Source organism: Triticum dicoccoides, chromosome 6B (assembly GCF_002162155.2).
Source record: "Triticum dicoccoides isolate Atlit2015 ecotype Zavitan chromosome 6B, WEW_v2.0, whole genome shotgun sequence".
Lineage (NCBI taxonomy): Eukaryota > Viridiplantae > Streptophyta > Magnoliopsida > Poales > Poaceae > Triticum > Triticum dicoccoides.
Window position 1 is genome coordinate 332,549,368 of NC_041391.1, and position 7,864 is coordinate 332,557,231.

Below are 7,864 nucleotides of genomic sequence, written 5' to 3' on the forward strand. Positions count from 1 at the left end.
TCATAAGGATAAAAATATTACTTTGCTTCCTATGACTCCTGAGTCCATTTTGAAAGATGATATTAATAGAGCTAATAAAGCAAAACAGGAGAAGAATAAGAGTGAAAATCAGATTGTGGCAAAAGAATTTGAGCAACAAATGAATCCTAATAATAAACCATCTAGTGTTGCTTCTGAAATTAAATTGAAAAGTGCATGTTTACTTGCCACTAAATCTGATATTGATGAGCTAGATTTTAGCAAATCTGTTTGCTATGCTTTTGTGTGCAAAGAGGCATTATTTTCATTCGAGGACGTGCCTTCTTCTTTGCCTCGTGCTGTCACTAACATTTTGCAGGAGTTCACTGACATCTTTCCACAAGACATGCCACCGGGATTACCTCCCATTCGAGGGATTGAGCATCAGATTGACTTAATTCCCGGTGCATCATTACCCAACCGTGCACCATACCATACCAATCCAGAGGAGACGAAGGAGATTATGCGTCAAGTACAAAAGCTTCTCGACAAAGGTTATATACGCGAATCCCTTAGTCCTTGTGTTGTTCCTATTATTTTAGTGCCAAAAAAGGATGGTACATCGCGTATGTGTGTTGATTGTAGAGGCATTAATAATATTACTATTCTTTATTGTCATCCTATTCCTAGGCTAGATGATATGCTTGATGAATTGAGTGGCTCTACAATATTCTCCAAAGTTGATTTGCGTAGTGGATACCATCAAATTCGTATGAAATTGGGTGATGAATAGAAAACAGCATTTAAAACTAAGTTTGGATTATATGAGTGGTTAGTCATGCCTTTTGGGTTAACTAATGCACCTAGTACTTTCATGAGATTAATGAACGAAGTTTTACGTGCTTTCATTGGACGATTTGTGGTAGTTTACTTTGATGACATATTGATTTATAGCAGAACTTTGGAGGAACATTTGGAACATTTACGTGTTGTTTTTATTGCTCTACGTGTTGCACGTTTGTTTGGTAACCTTGGGAAGTGCACCTTTTGCATCGACCGAGTGTCTTTTCTTGGCTATGTTGTTACTCCACAGGGAATTGAAGTTGATAAAACCAAGATTGAAGCCATTGAGAGTTGGCCGCAACCCAAAACGGTCATACAAGTGAGGTGTTTTCTTGGCCTTGTTGGATTCTATAGGCGTTCTGTGAGAGATTTCAGCACCATTGCTGCACCTCTCAATGAGCTTACAAAGAAGGATGTGCCTTTTGTTTGGGGTACCGCACAGGAAGAAGCCTTCACGGTATTGAAAGATAAGTTGACACATGCTCCTTTACTCCAACTTCCTGATTTTAATAAGACTTTTGAGCTTGAATGTGATGCTAGTGGAATTGGATTAGGAGGTGTGTTATTACAAGATGGCAAACATGTTGCATACTTTTCTGAAAAAATGAGTGGGCCTAGTCTGAACTATTCTACTTATGATAAAGAATTATATGCTCTTGTTCGGACTTTAGAAACATGGCAACATTATTTATGGCCCAAAGAATTTGTTATACATTCTGATCATGAATCTTTGAAACATATTAAAAGTCAAGCTAAACTGAATCGTAGACATGCTAAATGGGTTGAATTCATTGAGACTTTCCCTTACGTCATTAAACACAAGAAGGGTAAAGAAAATGTTATTGCTGATGCATTGTCTCGTCGCTATACTATGCTTTCACAACTTGACTTCAAAATATTTGGTTTGGAGACCATCAAAGATCAATATGTGCATGATTCTGATTTTAAAGATGTATTGCAGAATTGTAAAGAAGGAAGAACATGGAACAAGTTCGTCGTTAATGATGGATTTGTGCTCCGTGCTAACAAGCTATGCATTCCAGCTAGCTCCGTTCGTCTTTTGTTGTTGCAGGAGGCGCATGGAGGAGGATTAATGCGACACTTTGGCGTGAAGAAGACGGAGGACGTACTTGCGACACCTTTATTTCGGCCAAAGATGAGACAGGATGTTGAGCGTTTTATTGCTCGCTGCACTACATGTCAAAAAGCTAAGTCACGACTCAATCCTCATGGTTTATATATGCCTTTGCCTATACCTAGTGTTCCTTGGGAGGATATATCTATGGACTTTGTTTTAGGTTTACCTCGAACAAAGAAGGGGAGGGATAGCATATTTGTTGTCGTGGATAGATTCTCAAAAATTGCACACTTTATACCATGTCATAAAAGCGATGATGCCGTTAATGTTGCTGATTTGTTCTTTCGTGAAATTATTCGCTTGCATGGTGTGCCAAATACTATTGTTTCAGATCGTGATACTAAATTTCTTAGCCACTTTTGGAGATGTTTATGGGCTAAGTTGGGGACTAAACTGCTTTTTATTACTACTTGTCACCCCCAAACGGATGGACAAACTGAAGTAGTCAATAGAACATTGTCTACTATGCTTAGGGCTGTTTTGAAGAATAATAAGAAAATGTGGGAGGAATGCTTGCCTCATATTGAATTTGCTTATAATCGTTCATTGCATTCTACTACTAAGATGTGCCCTTTTGAAGTTGTGTATGGTTTCCTACCTCGTGCACCTATTGATTTGTTGCCTCTTCCATCTTCGGAGAAGGTTAATTTTGATGCTAAACAACATGCTGAATTGATTTTAAAAATGCATGAGTTAACTAAGGAAAACATTGAGCGTATGAATGCTAAATATAAACTTGCTGGAGATAAGGGTAGAAAACATCTTGTGTTTGCACCTGGAGATCTTATTTGGTTACATTTGCGTAAGGATAGATTTCCTGATTTGCGCAAATCAAAATTAATGCCACGTGCTGATGGTCCTTTTAAGGTGTTGGAGAAAATAAATGATAATGCATATAAACTTGAGCTGCCTGCAGATTTTGGGGTTAGTCCCACTTTTAACATTTAAGATTTGAAGCCTTATTTGGGTGAGGAAGATGAGCTTCCGTCGAGGACGACTTCATTTCAAGAAGGGGAGGATGATGAGGACATCAATACCATTGTTACACCCACAACCCCTTCTGCTACATATACTGGACCAATTACTAGAGCTCATGCACGCCAATTAAATTATCAGGTACTTTCGTTTCTTGGTAATGATTCTAATGTTCATGAGAATATGATGTTGCCTAAATTGGATACATTTGTTTTACTTACAAATAAAGGGCCTAGCTTGGAGAAGGATGAACATTGTAGCAAGAACAAGCATGGAGATGATGGCATGCGCAAGGGGAACAAGAACGGAGTTACAAGTGATGATTTCAGGACTTTGAAGCCACCATAACGAGTGCATGAAGCCTTGGACGAAATATACAAGATGCCACTTCATAAATTTCGTCCAGAGGCTATTCTAGATGCTGCGTCACCTTATTATTGGGCCAAGCCCATGTAATTTCGAAATACATAAGTATAGGCTATTTTTAGAGTCCGTATGTGTGGGGAAACAAGAGATAGGGTTAGTTTCAGACCCCTCCACCAAGGGCCACGAAATCCCCCCCCCCCTCTTCCTCCATATATACAGCCCTAAGGACACCGTTTAGACTTTGGGGTTTGTTTAGATTAAAGTTCGCCATAGCTGCAACTTTGCGTACTTCGTTTGTGTTCAATGACCAGACAAAGGCATCACAGAACCCCACCTTGATCAATAAAGCTTTCATCTTATATTCGCAATATCCAGATTGCAATCTCAGTTTCTTGCTTGTTCTTCGTTTGCTCACAGGAAACAGGCCCTCGTGGTCAGGTTGATCGTGCTCCGGCATGGTCAATAACCTCTCGGAGTTGGTTTAGCGATTGCTAAGGCGCGACGTCCTCGCACATTCGTAGTCGGATCGTCAAAGTCGACTTCCACCAAAGCGATATCCATCATCTCATCGAAAGACGGGACACCTTTGCCTCTATCAACAGATCTCCATTCTTCCTCCGCTAGATTTAGTTAAACTATCAAGCATTATCCCTAATGTTTGTTTCCTCTTGCGCCTAGGTACTAGTCCAACAACGAACATATGAAGTGTGACTGTACATCAAACTATGAGACTACATATAAAGAAGCATGCAACTATAACTTGACTCCAGCAACTACCTTCTTGCTGTTGCAGCTCACAAAGTTCATCTGATCTTGCCAACTCATCTTGTGTCAAGAGTGCTTTGGAAGTAGTGTCAGGTGGCAAGGGAGCTTGGGAATGTGCTGCTAGCTGAGTTGACCAACGAGTAACTCGTGCAGCTGGTGGTACTGTGGAAGGTGTTGCAACAACTAGGGTTGTCTCTGCTTGTTTGGTGGCAGCTATTTGTTTCTGTTTGGCTTGTTCTGCAACTCGTGTAGCACGAGATACCCTGTTTGTAGAATTTCCCGCTAGCCTTTGACCTTCTATTGCACCATCAGTACCAGCAGAATTTGTAGGATACTTCCGCTTCCCATTCCCTGTCATTCTTTGTTGCTTCCTCTTTCTCACTACCATGTTAAGTCAAGCCGACAAGAAAAACGAATAACAATTTAGTTCTTCAGAACAAATTGATGTGTGATACAGACGAACTGAACTTTGATGTTAGACAACCACATGATAGGAGGATGTAATATGTACGAAAAATAGGATGACATGAGATAACCAGAACTATGATGTGTAAACTAAGCAGAAGACATTTCACTAAATTAGGAGCAATGCAATGGAAGGTAGACACCATATGAAAGATGCTACAAATATCGCTCTGCCAAGTTAACAGTGTCTCATCATAAATGGCGTTTAAACAAATGTGAAGCAGTACAAGAAATAAATCATATGCAAGATGCAAACAACATCACACTACCAAGTTAAAGGTCTCTTGTCATTAGAGCCATTGCATATTCACATCATTGCATATTCATAGCTTATGATGTGTAAACTAAGGAGAAGACATTTCAACAAATTAGAAGCAATGAAGACTAGACACCATATGAAAGATGCAATGAATATCACTCTACCAAGTTAAAACTGTCTCATCATATGTGACGCCCCCGATTCAATCGTACACTAATCATGCACGCAAATGTGTACGATCAAGATCAGGGACTCACGGGAAGATATCACAACACAACTCTACAAATAAAATAAGTCATACAAGCATCATAATACAAGCCAGGGGCCTCGAGGGCTCGAATACAAGTGCTCGATCATAGACTAGTCAGCGGAAGCAACAATATCTGAGTACAGACATAAGTTAAACAAGTTTGCCTTAAGAAGGCTAGCACAAACTGGGATACAGATCGAAAGAGGCGCAGGCCTCCTGCGTGGGATCCTCCTAAACTACTCCAGATCGTCGTCAGCGGGCTGCACGTAGTAGTAGGCACCTCCAGTGTAGTAGTCGTCGTCGACGGTGGCGTCTGGCTCCAGGGCTCCAGCATCTGGTTGCGACAACCAGGAAGGAAGGAAAGGGGAAAAAGGGGGGAGAAAGCAACCGTGAGTACTCATCCAAAGTACTCGCAAGCAAGGAGCTACACTACATATGCATGGGTATATGTGTAAAGAGGCCATATCAGTGGACTGAACTGCAGAATGCCAGAATAAGAGGGGGATAGCTAATCCTGTCGAAGACTACGCTTCTGGCAGCCTCCGTCTTGCAGCATGTAGAAGAGAGTAGATTGAAGTCCTCCAAGTAGCATCTCCAAGTAACATCTCCAAATAGCATCTCATAGCATAATCCCACCCGGCGATCCTCTCCTCGTCGCCCTGCGGAAAAGCGATCACCGGGTTGTCTGTGGAACTTGGAAGGGTGTGTTTTATTAAGTATCCGGTTCTAGTTGTCATAAGGTCAAGGTACAACTCCAAGTCGTCCTGTTACCGAAGATCACGGCTATTCGAATAGATTAACTTCCCTGCAGGGGTGCACCACATAACCCAACACGCTCGATCCCATTTGGCCGGACACACTTTCCTGGGTCATGCCCGGCCTCGGAAGATCAACACGTCGCAGCCCCACCTAGGCACAACAGAGAGGCCAGCACGCCGGTCTAAACCTAAGCGCACAGGGGTCTGGGCCCATCGCCCATAGCACACCTGCACGTTGCGAGGGCGGCCGAAAGCAGACCTAGCCTAGTGGCGTTCCAGTCCAATTCGGCGCGCGCCGCTCCGTCGCTGACGTCTGAAGTGCTTCGGCTGATACCACGACGTCGGGATACCCATAACTACTCCCACGTAGATGGTTAGTGCGTATAGGCTCGTAGCCGACTCAGATCAAATACCAAGATCTCGTTAAGCGTGTTAAGTATCCGCGAACGCCGAACAGGGCCAGGCCCACCTGTCTCCTAGGTGGTCTCAACCTGCCCTGTCGCTCCGCCACAAAGTAACAGTCGAGGGCCGTCGGGAACCCAGGCCCGCCTCTACCGGGATGGAGCCACCTGTCCTTTCAGCCCCCTCGTCAGAATCACTTGCGGGTACTCAATGAGCTGACCCGACTTTAGTCACCATCTGTATAGTATGTATGTATGTATAGTATATACCCGTGATCACCTCCCAAGTGATCACGGCCCGATAGTATAGCAAGGCAGACTGACAAGAATGTAGGGCCAATGATGATAAACTAGCATCCTATACTAAGCATATAGGATTGCAGGTAAGGTATCAACAGATGTAGCGACAATGTCAGGCTATGCATCAGAATAGGATTAACGAAAGCAGTAACATGCTACACTACTCTAATGCAAGCAGTATAGAGTAGAATAGGCGATATCTGGTGATCAAGGGGGGGGGCTTGCCTGGTTGCTCTGGCAAGAGAGAGGGGTCGTCAACTCCGTAGTCGAACTGGGCAGCAGCAGCGTCGGTCTCGTAGTCTACCGGAGAGAAGAGGGGGAAGAAACAATGAATACCATGTAAACAGATGCATATCGATGCATGACATGACAAGTAACGTTGCGAGGCGTGCCCTAACGTGGTATGAGGTGGTTCCGGTTAAGGGGGGGAACATCCGGGAAAGTATTCCCGGTGTTTCGCGTTTTCGGGCAGGGGAGCCGGAGGGGGAAAGTTGCAGGTTCGATAGGTTAGGGGTGTGTGGCGGTCGAACGGACTGCGTATCCGGAATCGTCTCGTCGTACTGAGCAACTTTCATGTTGAAAATAATTTAATCCGAGTTACGGATTAAAAGATATGATTTTCTAAAGATTTTATTAATTTCTGGAATTTATTTAATTATTTAATTAATTCGGAAAATAGATTAATGACATCAGCATGATGTCATGCTGACATCAGCAGTCAACAGAGTTGACTTGGTCAACCTGACATGTGGGTCCAGGGGGGGACCCACCTGTCATCCTCTAATTAGGTTAATTAGGGTTTAGGTTAATCTAATTACAGTTTAATTAAACTTAACTAGTTAATTAAATTAATTAAACCGGATTAATTAACTTAATTAATCCATTAGTTAATTAATTAATTAATAATTAATTTTATTAATCATTTTTATTTTTATTTATTAATTTTATTTTTAATTCTCCTTTTCTTTTTCTTTTCTCTTTTTTTTTCTGGGGCTAGGGCCCCTTTGTCAGTGGGCCAAAGGCCTATGCGGGCGTGCGGGCGCCCCCGGTGCGGTTCGGGCGCACCCGCGCGGGGCCGAGCCCGACCAGGAAGGCGAGGCAAGGCGAGGCCACCGGGGAGCAGCGGCGCACCAGAGGCCGGTGAGGTAGAGGGGAGGGCTGGCCAGCTAGGGCGAGCGGCGGGGCCGGGCCGGCGAGTGCCCTGCGGGCACAAGGCTGGACGCGAGCGGGGGGGCTTCACGGCAGTCGCCGGATAGGGACGCCGACGGGAGGAGGGAAGGGCGGAGGCGAGGCGCACCGGGACGCACGCGTGCCGTGGCCGCGGCGACGAGCGCCGGGCGCGCACGGTGGTGCGTCGAGCAGGGGAGGGGAGGAGAGGTCGGGGGC